This window comes from Puma concolor, chromosome C1, assembly GCF_028749965.1.
Source record: "Puma concolor isolate L17-30 chromosome C1, mPumCon1.1.hap2, whole genome shotgun sequence".
Taxonomy (NCBI): domain Eukaryota; kingdom Metazoa; phylum Chordata; class Mammalia; order Carnivora; family Felidae; genus Puma; species Puma concolor.
In genome coordinates, this window is record NC_141674.1 from 221,364,001 (window position 1) to 221,382,782 (window position 18,782).

The following is an 18,782-nucleotide window of genomic DNA, read 5'->3' on the forward strand; positions in this document are numbered from 1 at the left end:
GACACGCTTCTGGCATGCGGAGCTCTGGAGCCACACCGGGGAGCAGACCCTCCGCGGCTGACACGAGAGGCAGCGAGGATTCCACGCGCACTCCAGGCCGTGGAGGTTGTGACGGCTGGCGTGCGAGCCAGGAGCGCCCCCACCCCGGGCTGCCTTCTCCACCGGCCCGAGCCACCAGGCGGGCCAGGGTCAAGCACAAGGGTGCCAGGGGCACACGGTATCTGCAAGGTCGCCTGGAGTGGCCCAGCAGCTGTGGCCAAGAAGGATCAGACCCCAGGGTGGAGGTCCCCCATCTGGCAGCACCTAAGAGGCTTCATGCGGGGCAGAAATCAAACCACTAAGCCACAGAAAGTCTCCTCAGCTAAGTGGCCCAGGGCCATCACCAGCCTCCTGGCGAACCGTTCTGCACAAGGGGAAGTGAGAATGTACAACCTTCTCTTACTGATACACAGTAGTGGCAAAGCCAACTTGATTGGTAAGAAGAAACCCGAGGGACCAGTGCACCTGGCGGTCTGGTCCGGGCAGAAGCCCCAGGGCTACCACACGTGGCCCAGGCCGTGTCCACGGCCCCACACACAGAAGCCCTCAGATGTGGAAGGACAGCAGTGGTGTTCAGGGGACTTCAGATTTCCCTCTCCTCGCTGCTTCCAGGGGCAGCAGATGTTTGTGGAGGAAGAGCTAGTTCAGGGGCAACACTTAGCAGGCAAGGGCCCGGTCCGGTCCCCCCGGGAGTGCAAGGTCACGGAGGGCCTGCGGCTGGCGCCGGAGGAAGGCCTGGCTACTGACCAGCACGTTCCTTGAGCCCCGTGGGCAGAGGCTCAGAAGGCCAGGCCCAGGAAACGGCGTTGGGCAGCCACGCACAGGCAGGGCCATCTCTCTGCCCCCCGTGGCACGTGAAAGGGGACACGCAAAGAGAGGCCCCAGACAAAACGCAAGGCCTGTGACTCACCCTAACACCACAGAGCTGACAAGGTGCACGTGCGTAAGGAGCACAGCCACGGAGGACATTATGGAGCCCCACGCGGCGACGGCCACGCCCCCAGCTAACTGGTAAGGGCCTTCTGGAACAGGTCCTCTAAATGGATCCGCGTTTTCCTAACCTGGGGGAGGGTCCTACGTGGTGCACAGCCGGGCCGTCTTTTGCTTGCTGGGGTGATCGGGTTAGGGCAGCCTCAAAGGGAACAACAGAGAAAAGCCAACCTACGCCAGCAAGGGAGGCCGGCCAGGGTCTCCTGGGAGCCCCCGAAAACACGCCTTTCTCCAAAGCAGACACGCGGGTGAAAAGCTCTGACTGGCCACCCGACTCACCGCTGCCCCGCTGCAGGTCCGAACACACTGCCAAGGCCATGGCCACTGGCCACTCAAGAAAAGGAACCGTGTCTTTAACCTGCCTGAGCCCTATTACTGGGCCAACAGACTGTCCTACGTGAAGAAACGCCTATAAACGTTCCGTGGATACCTACACTGTCCGCTGCCGGTAGGTCTGCTGAACGACGTGCGATTTCACTCAAAGCTCCTCGAACGTTGCCAACTGTTTGCAGGTTCTGGTCTTATGGACATCTCTGTCCAGGGGCAGTCAGACCAAAACAAAGGAAAAGCCCCCCCAAAAGCAAATCAGTAAATGACCCTCTTCCCCTCACGAACAGGGCCCCCAGGGAGCTTTGCAGGCCTGGAGGGCACGGGAGCACCTGTTCGAGCGTTGGGTCAACCGCAGACTCGTGCCTCATAACCACAGCGTGGGAAGATGGGACGGCCCGAAGCGGCTGAGGGGCCAGAGCAGCAAACCCCGCCCCAAGCGGCATGCCCCGCCCTTCCCGTCCAGCTCCCCCTCCCAGGCTCTCCTGGGCCCTCCCCATGCCCGCCCCTCTGTCCCGCAGGGCCCTCCCCACTGACCGGGAGGGCCCAGGTCTGACCCCAGTGGCAGTGTCTGCGTGTTAGCTGGCGTGGCCACAGACACGCTCTTCCTCTCCGCTCCCGCCTCCTCAGGTTCAGATTCGTCATCTGATTCGGTAAAAGTCTGGCTCTGTCGGTTGCCAAGGTTGAAGGCCACACCTGTACCCACAATAAGGAGGATTGGCTGGAAAGCCCCTGGGGCAGCTCCTGGAAACTGGAGGACCCCCCCCCCCACCGCCATGCCTCTTTAGAAAAGCGGGCTCCGGGCACCTCAGGAGCCTGGGGGACCAGCATCAGCAAGCGTCCAAGGCCCGTGGACCGCTGGCCGGCCTGCCCGCCAGCCCACCTCCCACGGCAGCTCCCCAGACACCGGCAGCCAGTAGACACGAAGGGGGCTCCTGCCCCAGCTCCGGTCTGGAGGATTCCCAGAGCGGAGCACTGTCGCTGGTGTCCCCACCCAAGACCACAATTCCTCCCTTGAGGTGGGGGGTGCACCCCCTATCAAAATAAAGACCGAGAAAAAATTAATAAGTAAGCGAAGAGAGAAGAAGCCAGTGTCCGAGCCTTCCTCGAGGACGCTAGAGGAGACAGAGCCTACGGGCCAGGTCCCCAGGAAAAGGTGCCCCTGGGCACTGCCGGGAGCTGAGCCTGAGCAGGGCCACCAGGCAGCCTCAGGGCCTCGGGACAAAGGTGACAGCCACTGGCATCCACCTCCACTTGTCCTCAAACAGCCACTAAGGGAACGGATGCCCGTCGGGTCGCATTACAAGCCAATCCCACCATCCTCCCTGCCACGGACGCCAGGGGGGTTCAGCCACGTTTACAAAAAAGCGCGCGGCGCGGGATGGCTGTCTGGCCCTGGCGCTTTCTGCCGGGTCGAGCGGCAGTAGTTCTGTTTCACAAAGGAGGAGACAGAGTCTGCCGGGGCGTCGCAGCGCCGGGCCCCGCCCCGAGCTCCCTGTGCTCCTGGGCGGCTGGGCACCCCCACGGCATGCGAGCGAAAGACGACCGGACCCCTCGGCACGCTCGTTTCCACCATGTCGCGACGTCTGGCACCGGCCGGGCAGCGCGGCCCAGCCGGGCGGTGTGGGCGGTCAGGCGAGTGGCCACACGCGGCCCCGGCGGCAGGATGAAGTGTCCTCGGCCGGCGTCAGCTGTCCCGATCCACAGACACGCAACACCCAGCGTCTCGTTCTCGTCTCCGGGAAACGGAGAAGCCTGGGTGTCGCCGGCAGGTGGACAATGACAGATTCGAGAGAGGAAGGGACACTGGACACCGAGGACTCCGTTGGAACACAGGCCACAACCCACGCGTACAGGGAAGGGCTGTGTAATTCTCTCCAGGCGAGGGGCAGAGGGGAGCACTGCGGGCGAGGGCGGCCCGGCCCTGCCCAAATCACACGCACAGTTACACAAGTGACAGGACTCCTGTTCCCGTTTGAAACAAACATTCAAGCGTATCCTTTAAACTTCACTGCACACAAAATTCCCATGCTGAGACTTTCTAACAAGCCCCCAGCAGCTTCCCCCCCAGGGGGAGGCACCCGGGGGACCGTGGGCAGGGCCAACCACGCCCCACGGGCCCCTCCGGAGCCTAAAGAGCTCAGAAAGGACTACCTACGTGTTTCCCCAGAGCGGAGATCCCCCCAAGCATCCACGTGATGTGCTCACTGCTCAACACGAGTCCTAAGGAAAACTCCAAAGTCACGAAAATCATAAACAGATATTCTCAGCTTGGACGTGAGGGATCTTCACGGTAAGATAAAATCATCACCATCAGTCAAAAGGCTCCAGACCCCGGCACACGCTCGCTGCTGGCCTAACCCCACCGCGAGCAGGCTGCACCGTGGGCTGGGGCTGGATAGCAGACCCGCAGGCCAGCGTGCGTGGGGCCGGAGAGGCTCCCTCTCACCTAAGCAGCCCCAGGGCCGTCACCGCGCCCTCTGCCCTGGGCTCCGAGTCCACGCGGGTACGACAAGAGACGCCACCATCCCTCCCCCGCGGGCAGGGAGGAGGCAAGCAAGCCCCTGTCTGCAGCCGGCACACGCCCCGCGTGGAACCTGCGTGGAACCCGGCACGGCGCGTGCGTCTGCGCCTGTGGTCACCGAGGGGTCAAACACAGGCACACGTACACACACAGGCACACATACGCGATTTTACATTCTGCCCTTCCTTCCTCCATTACTGAGGAGGCCAAGGCCAGATATCAAAATCCAGGAGTAAAAACTTCCCCTGTCGTCCTCCATTCTAAAGCAAACGCTTGACTGTTATTTACAGTTTTGCTAAGAAAGATGACCCGCTCTACTGCTCAGAGGAAAAATTCGTACTTTTCCTTGTGTCCAACTACATTAAAACTTTCACATCTGCCTTCTATAAAAATGAAAGCGACTGCGACGTGTTTGCCAGCATGGCCCAAGGACGTGCCGCTCCTCTTCCTGGGACAGTCCCTCGGGGCGCTCACCCCTCACTCAGCACCGCAGCACGGACGACACGAATCCGCGGCCTGTCCGTCTGCTCTGGCCCCACGCACGCCGCCTGGACAAAGGGGCACAGGGCTTCAGCGGGAGGCAGGGCCCCTGGGCCAAGGCCCGGGCAGGTGGCCTTGGGCAAACTGCGACCCCTTGGGCTTCTTCGTCTGCAGAACAAAGCTGCTGACTTGGAGGACAGAGGCCCTCAGAGCCGGCAGGCGCTCTCTGCACCCCCGCGCTCCTCGCCGACGGGGCCGCGGGGCAAGCAGAGGGGAGGACTCATCCCAGGAAGACGCATCCGGTGGTGGCCCTCGCCCAGCACACCGAGGGCGCCCACGGGCCAGGGGCTAAAGGAGGCTGGTGGTAAGAAATCCTTCGCCCAGCCTCAACCTGTGCGCACGGGAACGTGAGGGCAGGGAGGCGGGACGCCCTCCTACCGGCACACAGACACGCTTACTTAGCAACAGGGTCTGGCTTCTGCCTGAACTCATGTTGCAATTTTAAACATACTGTTAACGGAAGAAGTGCTTGACGAGACCAGAGGACGTAAATGTCCCCGCAGCAGCCAGCGTGCCAGGACGGGCTCAGACAAAGCCCAAGACGCGATCGCACCCTGGGCGCGTCCTCTGACGGCAGAGAGCCGGGCGCCGAAGCGAGGAGCCACCCGGCCCTGCCTCGGCCCCGCTTCACGTCGGGGCGGGGCTGTGAGCACAGAGCTCTGACAGGCGGCACGGACCGTCACAAGCTTTCCAGGGGCAGTGGCGGTTAGAAATTACCTGCAGTTTTCCACGTCACTTAGCGGATGTGGCTGCTCAGGCCTCAGCAGCCCCTGCCCCCCAGATCTGCCAGCCTCTCCGCCTGAAATCAGGGGAGACAAAGTTGGTCTCCTGTGAAAACACGCGCCCTCAAAAGAAAGCCAGCTCACCGTGGTAAGAGAAGCCTCGGACTCCGGCAGTGCGGTGTCCAGCTCTCACAACCTCCTCTAAACACAGCTGAGGGGTCAGAAGGGCAAGGAAGCCCTCGGAAGGCAAGACCTCGAGGAGGCCGAGTCAGACAGGAAACGGCACGGACACCGGGGCCCATCCTGCGGCTGCCACCTGACTCGGCCACAGCTCGCTGGTCACGGTAAAGGCCACCTGGGCCAGGAGACCAAGGCGGGGGCTGAGCCGGAGGGGAGTGGACAGTGGACCCCCATCGGGGAAGGTGGCGAACATCCCTGTGGAAGGGACACAGCCGTGCCCAGACCAGACACTGGCTGGGAGAGCAGATCAAGGAAGGAGACGCCCCTGGGGGCCCCCAACCACGGATCAGCAGGCAGGGCTTTGGGGGAGACCCCGCCCAGCCCCAAGACCGGACAGACACCGCGGCAAATACGTCCTCAAGTGCATCCAAGGCGAGGCGGCCCGGGCCTGTGCTGCGCTAGCCCTAGGCAGACACAGACACACATCCCCTCCCCTGACGGGCACGCCATCAACCCCAAAAGAATGTCTGCAAAACATTACGAGGCATAAAGTCACAATCTAAAATCACAAAGCAGGGGAAAGGCCGGGAGTGGAAGTCAGGCCAGCACAGACTTCAGTTACAGGAAAATCTGATCTGGCCACAAAATACATCTCGACAGCAGGCGTGAAGAAACGAACGGGGTCATCCAGGGAGGAGGTGAGTGCCTGTCGGGGACCACTGCTCAGCAGCTGCACAGCCCTGGATCCTCTAATCGCTCTCTGTGCCTCAGTCTGCCCCCTGCCAAAGTGGGACAGTAAGAGCCACAACCTGCCCCCTGGAGTAAACGAGATTACGTATCACCTGTTATCACTAATATCAAAAGCGGTCAGGCCCGTCCGAAGATGAAATAAAAAACTGTTGAATAATTAAAAACTAAATGAGTGAATTGAGTAACCAGTTGGCGAGGGCTGAAGAGAGAACTGGTGAGCAGTCAAACAGCACGGAGGAAACAACCAGGAAGGAAAGACACACGGTGAAGAGTAAGCGGGGAGACGGAGGGTGGGAGGCACCCTAGCCGCGCTAATCCGAGGGCGGCAGCGGGAGAGACGCGGCCAGCAGACGCACACGAGGGTCACGAACACTGTCAGAACAGGCCAAGAGCCCAGCCTGACGTTGAACCCCCCTGGGAGCCCCTGTGCCGGAGACGGTGTGGGACGGGCACATGAGCAGACAGACGGAGCAGCGAGGGACACGGAGGAGGTGTTTACCCGACGGTGCTGGGACGACCGGGTAACCACCGGGAAAAGACAGAATTAGATCCAAACCTAACACGTGCACCAAGGACCTAGCTGTAAAGAATGAACAAAACAGGGGGGTTCCTCTTGCTCAGGGGACAGAGGAAAGCTTTGTGACTGCAACTCAACAGCCAGAAGCAGTTAAAGAAACAAAGAGAAAGAAAGAACCAAATGGGGAGGGGGGGTGCTTTTACATGGCAAAGAAGCACCATAAAGCATTCGAAAACACAGTTGACAAACTGGAGGCAAGTATTTGCAATAGGTCTCACAGATAAAAACTAATATTCCTGATGTACAAAGAACTCTTAAAAATTGTGGGAATAATGACCAAGCTCCTGATAGAAAAAGAGGCCAAAGGCATAAAGACAGAAAAAGGCCCTCACCCTGAGATTCCATTTCTTATCTGCCAGACTGGCAAAAAGTAACATTCTCTGCTCTGCAAAACGGTGTGGGAGCGGGCGCTCGGGCCTCACGGGTGGGAACACGGAAGCAAACTGGTCCAAGCTCTACACGGGCAAATTTGGCAAAATCGAGCCCAACTGCATCTCTGCACATCTTCTGCAGGTGCAGCCCGTATACGAGCTGCTGAAGCGAGCTTTCTCCGTAGGTGAAGTCTGAAGACACAGGTCCCGTGGAGGATGGGACGTGGGCACGAGGTTATTCGAGTGCAGAACCTGCTAGCCACCCAAACTCAGGAGAGGGGCTCCGTGGAGGGATGGCTGGGCCTCCGGGACCTTCCGGGACCTGCTCTGGTGCGGAAAGACCGCGTGCCAGAGAGCCGCCTGTCTGATGTTCCTTTGGTGCGAGAGAGAATCCAAAATAAAGTACATGTATTTGCTTGACTGTCCAGAAGGCAAATCTGGAAAGCGAGGGCGGGGCTGGGGGCGGCCACAGGCCAGGCAGGGATACCACTGGTTTTAAGAACGGCACTCGTGTCTCATGCGCTCAAAAATAAAAGAAGTGAGATAAAGAAAGCATGAGGAGGGTAATAAAAGGGAATACAAATAGAAACAAATGAACCGAACCACATTTCAAGTGAGTAACACAACTGCACAGGGCAGGGGCCGGGGGGTAGGGCTGTCCCAAGCGGCGTTGGGACCCGGCATTCAGACTGCCTTTGGACCATGTGCCCCAGACAAATCCTGAACTCCGGCTAGCGGGCTTCTTTCTTACAGAGGCCCAGATGAACAGTTTCTGAGCCAATAAGTACGTGCATTACAGAAACCGGAAGCCCAGTTTCCCACCGTGGGAGGAGGGTGACCATCGAAGAGAGGGGGTGGTCCATCGACCCCGTGAGGCTGGACCGGAATTAGAAGTACCAGGGTGAGCTCCGCAGTTTACGTGTCTACGCGGAACGAGATGGGGGGGGTGGGGCGTGTGCCCACGGACACGCGTGCACCTCCCCACTCCACCTGTCCACGGCACGTGGAAACAGCAGACGCACCAGCGTGCACACCGGGCTTTCTACACACTGGGTCCTGAGAGACAGCAGCACGCTTCCTTGGAGGAAGGGCCGACTCCAGGTGCGCGGCAGGGAAGGTGCACGCGGGGAGGCCAGACTACCTTCCCATATCAGAAAGGGGGGGGGGTGATAAATAAGGAAGGAAGGAAACCTTTTCTGTAGAGGAGGAAGCCAACCACCGCGTGTAACGAGAATGACCGCACTAGAAGACCACCTCTCAGCCGCCATCGTCACCAGAACGGATGCAGGTAAGAATCGGCCATGGCTGCTGGGAAGCTAGGGGCCACCACTGTCACAGCAACGGAGTCACCCACGGCTGCTGAAGCTGGGGGCACCACTGTCCATCACGGTAACAGACGCAGGCAAGAACCGTCTATGGCTGCTGAAGCCAGAGGCGAGTGCTCAGGAAACAACAGGGTATCAGCACGATTGCAGAGCATCTCACACGAGACACTCATCAACTATAAAGGGAAGCAGAGGGGCGTCTGGGTGGCTCAGGCGGCTAAGTGGCCGACTGTTGATTTCAGCTCCGGTCATGACCTCACGGTTTCTGAGCTCGAGCCCCAAGTCGGGCTCTGTGCTGACGGTGCGGAACCTGCTTGGGGTTGTCTCCCTCTCTCTCTGCCCCTCTCCTGCTTGCTCTTTACCTCTCTCAAAGTAAATAAAATTAAACTTAAAAAAAAGGGGGGGGGAGTATAGTAACTTTACAGGGGAGAAGCCGGTGCCACCACCGTAACCAAGCGGTCAGGGCCAGCATCCCCAGAAACGGGACCTCTGGGCAGCTGGAACCTCACACGGGATGTGCAGAGAACAGAGCATCAGTGAGCGGGGCCCTGAACCGTCCTCCAAAGTAGTTCTGTTTAAAAAAATCATTAAAACATACGGTGTGGTTTCACTTATATACACAGCTCAAACCCCTACAAGACGAAACTCATACTGTTGAGGAACGTGCTCACGTGTATTTCTTTAAGCCAAGGAATGACAAGCACAAACGCGAAGGCTCTGAGAAGGGCCTCTGTCTCCCGGAGCGGACAGAGACACCAGAAAGATGCCCACAGGGTCTAGGTACATGTATTCATTACCAGGTGAAATATTTCACGATTAAATTCAGAATAAACGTGTGGGGAAAAAAAGAGGACAACAAAGCGGGCCAGGAGAATGATAAAGCATCACAAAAACTAAATGTGAATTGAACTGCCCAGAGCGGAGCACTGAGTGCCACCAGCGCTGATGAGGACACAGCCGAGTGCCGCCCACTGTGCTGACGAGGAGACAGGAAACGTAACCTGTAACCTGCGAGGCTTCCGTCAGCCAGAAGTCTGGAACTTAAGAGCATCGAAACCATCAACGTGGTTCTTGAACTTTTCTACGAATGAATGGCAAATACAAAATGGATGGGTTGTAGTGAGTTTCTTTACGGAGTCTTTTCGGCTTTTGTGTCCATCTACATTGGTTTTCCTCACCCTAAAGAAGTTTCCGGCATCTGAAACGATACTGACACATGTGTTAAGGCCCCTGTTGCTGTTAGCGCCTCTAGACTTTTCCGGCCGTGGGGAAGCTTATTGCCGCTTCCCAATGATCCCTCACCTACTCATAGCAACTATGTGTTTCCTCCCAATTTAGAGATTTCTCAACTAAATTATGAAAATGATTTACCTAACCTTCTTCTTGAACATTCTCCTGTACTTACGTGAACGCCGTAGTTCCCACTGAACGATGACACTTCTGCCCCGACACTCCTGGTGACAAACAACTATAGAATGTGCTCTCACGCTCTTTCCCCCAACGTTCCGTTCAGCGCTTTTATCTCTGTTCGTAAGTAAAGTTTGCTGATAATTTTTGTTTTTTTTTGTTGTTTCCTACAGGTTCTACAATGAGGGTACTTTCACCCCACAAAGTTAGTTAACACTTTTTGAGGGTTGGAAGCCAGGAGAAAGGACGCCACGCCAACTTGAGAAAACGCGGAGCGCTCCCTAAAGGAGTAGGCACTTTTATGACACATCCAGTCCCAAGCCCACACGAGTCCCCCGTTGCGTTCAGTCGAGACACTGGATGGTACGGATACTCTGGTACACTTCCGAGGGCAGCGAGCTACCTTTCCAGATAAATGCCGAGAACCCTTCCTTCCAGGTGACCTTGCCTCCTGCTCCCGCAGAAGCCTGACTGCTCGCACTGTGCCCAGGTCCCTTCGTGTGGCAGCCCACAGGACCCGCCTCCTCGCCGCTGACGGACCTGTGCCCTAGGCCAAACGGCCCTGCGAGCCTCCGGCCCACTTCCGTTGGGACAGGTACAGGCCACGGAGGCTGCACTTGAAGTTTCCAAGAACAGTGTGAATTCTCACTTTTACGGCAACAATGAAAGGGTTCATTTATTGAGACTGTTTCTATCCAAATTTCCCATTGGATGTATTTCTTCTTTGGTCTTGGATTTCTCTTGGCTCTTCTGGTTCGTTTTCTTTGTTACTCGACACTTTTAACATTGCCATCATTTATTTTCAGCATTTGCCTGACAGTTTGGGGTCAGAAGAGGTGTCCTAAAGGTCCATACTAGTCTACGGTCTTTCCTAAAGTCTGGGTATTTGCAGAGTGACAAACGTTAAGTGAGACCAAAAATTCTAGCATATTCATTCTTCATCAGCTACAATTTATTTACACAAGTTATAATGATTTATAATTAAATGTAACATAAATACAACGTGTACATAAAAAAACTCAATTGTTTTAAACAACTTTAACTCCCACTCAGCGGTGTCCGTGCGCTGTAGGGGGCTCAGCTCGTGGCTCATCCTTGAGCCTGCCTGCCCACCAAGGCGGAGCCATGAGGCCCAGCCTCCCCCGGGCCCCGCCCCCACATAGGTACACCCCCTCCCCCATAAGACTGACCCTTCCCCATGACAGCACATCCCTCCTCCTCAGGGCCTGAGGGTCAGAACACCAGGGATAAAGTGATTTTAAGTGCTTTTAAAATATAGATGCCTATCAACACTAGAGGGCTTGGAACAGCAGTTCTCATAATTTTTAGTCTCGGGGCCCCTCTACCCTCTTGAAAATTACTGAAGACACGGGGCCTCTCGGTGGCTCAGCAGTTAGGCAACCGACTTGATTTCAGTTCAGGTGCTGCTCTCAGGATCTGTGAGCTCGAGCCCTGCATCAGCCTCCGCGCTGACAGCACAGAGCTTGGTTGGAATCCTCTCTCCTTCTCTCTCTCTCTCTCTCTCTCAAAATAAATAGAAGACATTTTAAAAAAGCTTCAAAAACAATTCCTGGGGACCCCAGAGGGCGTTGCTTAGGTGGCTATACCTATCAGCAGTTGCCATATTACTCGTTAAAACTGAGATTTTTTTTTAAATGTTCACTTAGTTCATTTGAAAATAATAGTGTCACTGAACGTTAACATAAATTACCTATTTTTATGCAAACACAAGTACCTTTTCCAAAAACACAAAACGATTAGTGAGCAGGGTGGTGCTGTTTCCATCTGTAAGCATCTGTGGGGTCTGGTTCAGGCCGTTAGTGGGACTGTCACACCTGCTTTGGTGCGCCGTCCAACGGGACAGGTTGCTCAGGCAGAAGAGACAAAGGTGGCCCAGCTCACAGGGACGCGGCCGGAGTGGGAGCAGGGTCCCAGGCTGCAGGGCCTGTGGGCTTTCTGGATCAGTAGCACCAGGGCCCCGGGCCGGGACATTCAGTCACCTGCAGGGCGGCCGTGACCCTGGCCAGCAAGCTCCGGGGACCCAGCAGCATCGGGGCAGCACCACGAGGGCTCCCGACCCCGCCCAAGTCTGCGACATCAGGACCCGGTCACGTGGAAAGGCCCAAGCCCTCCCCAATGTTGACATGTGTCATTAGACAACGGCGGGGGGGGGGGGGTGCACGGGCTCCCAAATTCCCATTTCCACTTAAGAGCCAGAATGTCACTGCCGGCCACACACATCGTCAGCTGTTTTCCTTAAAGGGACAGCCTAGCACCATCTTTAAGAAAGTGTCTGGCAAGTGCCCAGGCGTGAACACCCACAGGTTACCTGTCAGTTACCCCTTGGTAACTTGGACACAGTCGGTGTCCGCGGAAGAAGCACGCATCGGGCGGGCCGAGGACACCAGCCCGTCCCACCTGGGCACACGGAGCACTCGAAGACGCGTACCTCCAGGGCGGAGACGTAAATACCTCATGAAAGGAATAACCGCCCCGCCTCATCAAGAACATTCCCAGGTGAAAGTGGCTGGGTCCGTGCGCGTGCCAGGCAGCGTGGCCCGAGGCCTGTGTGGCACCGCAGCCCTGCCCGCCGCCCGCCCGCCACCAGGACAGGCTCGGTCAGCTCGGCGAGAAGGCTGCATCTCGTCCTCTGACCGATACAGCCCAGACCACCTGACGTGCCCCAGGGACCCCAGGGGCCCAGCGGCCACACCTCGAGCGCGGTTCATTTAGCACAGAAGTACAATAAAGCATAACACGCTCCACAAAGGTAAAGACCGGGATCCCCGAGCGAGGTGAAAAGAGGAGGCCGCTGGCTAAAGTAAAAGGTTACGTGGAAAAGAAAACGGGGTGGTCACGGCTTACTACCCGGAGGGGAGGCCAGGTCAAGATCAGGCTGATGTCGGTCTCCACAACCTTGTTCCATAGCGCCTCCGGGCCCAGCGCAAGCTCTCGAGCACAGTCTGCAGCCCGGCCCTGGGCTCCGTCCTGCCCGAGAGGCGCTCCCTGGCCTGGACACGCCCACACAGGTCACCTCAGGGACAGGTGGCCCTGCTGTCACTCACGCCCCTCCCTGGAGTTAAACTACGCCGAGCACCCAGGCGTGTACTGTGAAAACTGAGACGTCACCGTCCTGGTCGAAGCCCCTCAGAGCCATCAGCGAACTGCTTCTTTCCCCGAACAAGCTCTTACTTCCCACCCCGCTTCACCGTCACCAGCGACACCTGAAATCACACGAGGTTCAGAGGCGGGAAACCGTGACGCTTAAGAGCACAAACCGCCTGGCAGAGTTCCTTGGGCAGACGACATCCTTCCTCAGCGCCTCAGTTTTCTCACCTGGAAAATGGGGATACCGTAGGGATCATGAGCCCACTCCTGGGCCGTTACAAGAATTAAATCCGCAAACGCGTAGAGGGCACGTAGAAAAGGCATCCGTTACAGCACAGACTCACTCAACGTTAGCTATTTTTACTATGACACAGTTATTTACTTGCCTACTGTGTGACGTTCCCAGGAGCGCAGGTGACACCGGGCGGGACTTGCCCCGTGTGGTTCACCAGCAGAGCCTGGTGCTTAGGACAGCCGGGCACACAAGACAGGCTCGATCAGTGTCCCTCGATCAAAGGAGTGAGGTGGGGACAGCAGCAGCAGAGGAAGGCTCTGGGATATTTCTGGACTTTCCCTCTGCCCTGGTGTGGGGCCGCCCCACTCCAGCAGCCGGGCCAGTCTCCTGACCCCATCCCCCACAGCCCCACACCTGGGACGGACAAACTCCTGCGGACGTCTCCTCTCTGTCTCTCAGGAAGGAACCCTGAGACCAGCTGCTGCCGGGCATCGGAGCGGAATCCTCACGCACAGCCGGGGGCCGCATGGCCGCTCACATCTGAGGGGTGGCCTGGAGACATGTGTCACTCGCGTGTGTCCCAACAGTGCCATTTGTGAGCCTTTATCCCGATAAAACGAGAATAATAAAAGCCATCAGCCACAAATGCAAAGATGGAGGTCTAAGAACGTCCCACCGAAGTATATTTACTACAGTCTAAAACCCTGAGGTCCCTCTAGTAGAGGACCTTTAAGTACTGAAATAGTACGCAGCCATCCCCACGCCCGCTTGGTTGCGGCGGCACACACGGCAGGTGTGGGTACAGGTGTGCATGTGCGCACAGAGGCCCAGGTGGAGGATCGAGACGCAGTTTAACGCGAGTCTTCTCAGAACTGTCCCCCCAGCCACCCGTAGGCCACTGGGGCCAGGAGGGTGTTTCCTTTTCTTTCCTGTATCTTTCGGCCTTGTCCGAATAGGAGACTACCTTAACTTTTAAAATCAGGGGGAGGAACGTGTCTTCCCATTTATTGAATAAACCGTTTTCACAAACACAAAATCAACGACTGGCCCGTCCTCTGAAAGTCTGGTCTGCGCAAGAACCACTTCTGAGTGCTGACCTCGGACCTCTCTCGCGGGTTCCTCCCGAGCCCGGACTGGAGGAGCAGGCAGGCCCGGGAACAGCGCTACAGGAAACCGGGTATTTGAGGAGTATCTCCAAGCACAAGTAAGAAGATTCTAAACTTCGAACCCCAACCAGCCGTGCAAAGGCAAAACCCCAACCACGACGAGCCGAAAGAAACGCGGCCCGGAGGCGTCCCACGAGAAATGTGCCTCTGCCACCACCCATCGCTGTGGCCCCGACACAGAGGTCCACACCACACGCTCCGCGAGACAGAAACGCTGTTAACAGAGCGAAAACTCAGAGCAAGAGGACAAGAGCCACCTGGGTCTTTAAGCAGTTGCCATTAAATACAGAGCAGTGGTGCTTGAACACATTGAAATAGAAGAAATCAATCCTGCAAAGCCCACTGTCATTGTGTATTTGCCCTGGCAGGTGCTGGGCAAAACCCAGGCGTCTGCGTGTGCCAGAGGCAGCTTCCGACTCACCAACGTTTGTAACGGCACAATTCAAAACAGCCAAAGAGTACAGACAACCCGCAAGTCCATCAATGGCGAAACGGACGACACGTGGTCACCCACACAATGGAGTATTATCCGGCCTTAAAAAGAAAGGAAATTCTGACATTTGCTACATCATGGATGACCTTGAAAATGCTATGTCAGGAGACACACAAGGACAAACATTTTCTGATTCCACCTGTGGGACCCCAAGAACAGACAAACTCATAGAGGCAGAAAGAATCCAGAGGTTTCTCGAGGCTGGGGGTGCAGGGCTGGGGAGTTAGTGTTTAGCGGGCACAGAGTTTCTGTTTGGGAAGGTGAGAAAGTTCTGGGGACGGATAATAACACGGATTAGACAACACTGTTTACGTACTCAGTGCCCCCGAACCATACACTTAAACATACCTAAAACGCTCAATTTTATGTTGTTTGTATTTCACAACAACAGAAGCACCGTGAACAGAGAAATCAGAAGGCCTGTCAGTCATCCCCGTGTCAGCAGAGAGGAAGGGACTGCTTTATTAAGTAAGTGATACAGAAGAAGCTTCAAGAAGTAACAAATGAAAAGAGCAACCAGTTGAGAAAAATCGACAGAAGGCAGCGTTCCTTGAAACCTGCATGGTTTACTCAGGGGCTCCTGGGCCTCTCCACCGAGCGCCCCCCGCAGCTTGCTTGCGCTCCGTCCCCAGAGCACCACGAGCACAACACCTGAGGACTCTCCCAACGGCGACGCGGGGCAGGTGAGCGGTCCGCACACCAGCCCCCATCACACAGAAGACACCCCCCCCACCACAATGTTCCTAAAGAGAAGCCAACTCAAACCCACAGACTCCACCTTCTCAAGCCCTGTGAGTTCAAACGCAAGACACAAAGAACAAGGGAGACCACATCACTCGCTCATGGTTCCTAGCAATCTGCACCTGTTTCTGGAAAACACCACGCTTTGACTAGAGCTGTAACGATTCACTAACGGCCTTCCCGAGCAAATGTTTCAGACTTTCCGATACGCAGAGCCCCAAGGCAGCAGCAGGAGCTGCAGGCTGGCCCAGTGCTGGCTCTGCCCTCACCAGCCGCCGGTTTCTTCAAGCACACGGCTTAGCCTCACCGTCCCTGCCTGGGACAGAGGACAGAGGTAGCGCCCGGCCCACTGAGATGAGCTCCTGGCATGAATGAAGCGGGCTTAGCCCTCGTACGCATCCTCTCCTTCCCGAGGGAACAGGGGATACAGCACAGATGCGGGGTGGCCCTCCCTCCCATCCTGCGCTAGAATAGACAGAATATACCCCGGGTACAAGGCACCTGCTCTCCGGCCGCACTGCAGAGCCCGGTCCTCAGCGAGCAAGGCTCGGATCGCGGCTGCTCAACTAGAATAGAGCAGACTCCTCTCAGTTTTACACAGAAGTTAATATTATCAACACCTCTGATGTTTGTCGTTTATGACTCTTCCTTAAAATTCTGATCCTGACCACAGCTTGCGTGCACAGGCTAAAAACAAGCAGAAACCAAAGACCCTGAAAGCAGTCAGCTCAGCTCCCCGGCCGGATGTGGACTCGGTCTTGGGGGTTGCCGTTCCATCTATGGGCGCTGGAACAACACCCCAAAGCATGCCCTGTGCCCTGCAGGGACCCAAAGCAACCCCCATGGCCGAGTTCAAGGGCACGGCCAAGTCCCAGCCAGTTCCTTCTTGACCCTAGCGAGCATCCCGGGATGGCCAGCTGCACACTGCCTGATACAGCGTGGCTGCTACCGGCCACCCCGCGGGCCACACGGCCGTCGTTTCTCCCCCTGAAGGTCCGTGGAGGCCCGGCCCAGACCCCATCCACGAGGCCCTCGCTACGCGTCCCTCACCATCTGCCAGCTGCTGCCTCCTGGAGCCATCCTCTCACGTGCCCAGTGGGAAAGCAGGCTCCTCGCAAACACCCTGGAAGCCAGGGTTTTGCGTCACCCACCTGTGGCAGGGCTCCATCACCCCTGGCCGGCTGCCCAAACCACCCATGAGAAAACCTGAGGCAAGTTCTTTCTCCCCATAACCCAGGAGGAGCCGTGACGCAGGGGCGTTCTGTTCAGTTCCGGCCACCGCACGCTGACCCGTAAACTGAGGGCCGTGGGGACAGCAGTTACTTGTCTGTGACCCGGGCAGAGCCTGCGAAGGGCCTCAGATGGAAAGGCCTCCACCGAGGCGGGTCCGGCTGCAGGCAGCCCGGCGGCTCTCTGGAGCTGTTCCGTGCTGCCGACGGAGTGGGACAGAGTGTCGCGGGAAGCCTGAGGGCCCCACACGCGAGGGGTGGGCCGCACGACCTCGGGGAGTCCCAGAGGGGCCGAGACAACGTCCTGAAACCGCCCGCGCAGGGCCTTTCTAAAGGTCACAGGAGACCTGCTGGAAGAAGGCAAAGAAGGTCCCCCGCGACGGGGACACGGGAAGCGGGAGGAGGACACACGGACCTCCCAGTAAACAGAGCACATCTGTGCAGCGCGCCCGCCAGCTCAGCGTCCTGGAGAAGGGCTCCTCCCAGAACACGACGGATCGAGCCGGGCGGGCGGGCCGGGGGTCAGGAGCCTGGTGTTTACGTCCGATCCAGACAGCGGAGGGTTTATGACGACGTTTACTGACGCAAGAGCGCCCCGCTGCCGCTCGCCAGAAATTAATCAGGGGAAGAGGAATTCTTTTTAAGAAACCACTTGGCGGCCACTGCCCCGCCTGAAAGGCCGAGTGTAAGCTGAGCTCCTCCTCTGGGCCCGGGCCGCCAGGGAGCAGCAGCACACCCGGGACTCACGGGCCACGGGCCCGGGGCTCAGGCAGGGCACACGCGCCGGGGAAACGAGGGCCCCAGGCCCCCCAGAACGGGGGTGAAGAGTCCGCTTGCGGGGCCCGCCCCCCGCCCCACACCATTAACCACAGCTCCCCAAACAGAAGCCAGGAGCGCGCACCTGCCCTCTCCGGGCCCAGGCCACTCCGGAAGGCCTCACCGTGACGGTCTGAGTGGACCCCAGCCAGCTGGCCAGACCCTGCGGAGACTTTCCCATTGGAATAACGGGGGCCCCCAAGCTCTGCCATCTGTTGGTAAAATCTCTTTCGTAAGAGTCCTGTTTTATCATCAGTCACCAGAGGGCAAAACCCTACAACACACAGGTCTGATCCTGGTCCATCACGTGGGTTCAGCAGAGCCTCCCCGCGGGCCGGGCCGGGCCGTGTACCCAGAGCGGCAGGCTTCTCTGTCTCTCCGGCCGTGTCCTCTGCATCCCTGCACTCACAGGGCTCCCTGCTCACTCCCCCCCCCCCCACCGCCCCCGCCCCTGCACAGCCTGTGCCCGGAGCAGAGCAGCCAGCCGCTGCGGGTGGAGACCATTCAGCAAGGTCATGGGCTGGGGGAGGGTGGCTGACGCGTGCAAACACCCCTCCTCAAATCTGCTTCCTGAAATGATGTCAGAGTCATCCTGAAATCTCAAACGTGGGAACACCTTCAAACAAGGTATTAACATTTGTCAGAAAGGGCAGGAGTCTGACAGCACCGACAAAGCTGAAACTTGCCAGATGCTCTGGGACTGGTTCTGGGATTTGGGAGGTTCTGGATTCCCGTAAGGATGACAGCAGCGGACATCCTGGGCACGACCGGGCCCTGGCGACGTGCCTGCCTCACGCAACCCTCCCAACATCAGTCGGTGAAGCCTCTCGTGTCCTGGGTTTTCAGAGAAGGAGACCAAGCCCAGAGGGAGGGTCTCTGAGCCCTGGGGGAGGGGCTGGGGGCGGAGGCTGGGCAGTCCACCTGCAGAGGCGGCATGTGATGAGCAAAGGGGGGAAAACTCAGGCAGGGCACTGTGAGTGGTCCTGACTCTGGCCCCGTGCCCCCACCTGTCAACCTGCACACCGACACCCTTGCTCCACGGCGCTGGCTGTGAGGACGTCACTGAGAAGGGGCAGTGGCAGCTACGGGACAGGCGCTCGTGTCACGCCGAGATCTGTCGGAGTGTCACCGTCCGGCTCAGAAAGGACGCACACAGGACCATCGCCCCACGGCACCGCGGTCAAGCAGGCACTGCCTCTGCCGTCGCTCACTAACGACCCACTAACTCCTAGCTACTCGAGA

The 18,782-nt window shown here is 57.7% G+C and overlaps 1 protein-coding gene across 4 annotated transcripts in view; it reads right to left on the reverse strand.

The window, feature by feature from the left end:
- The window catches only part of HDAC4 (histone deacetylase 4), a 288,003-nt gene that overhangs the window by 212,646 nt on the left and 56,575 nt on the right, over nt 1–18,782 (reverse strand). The window lies entirely within an intron of this gene.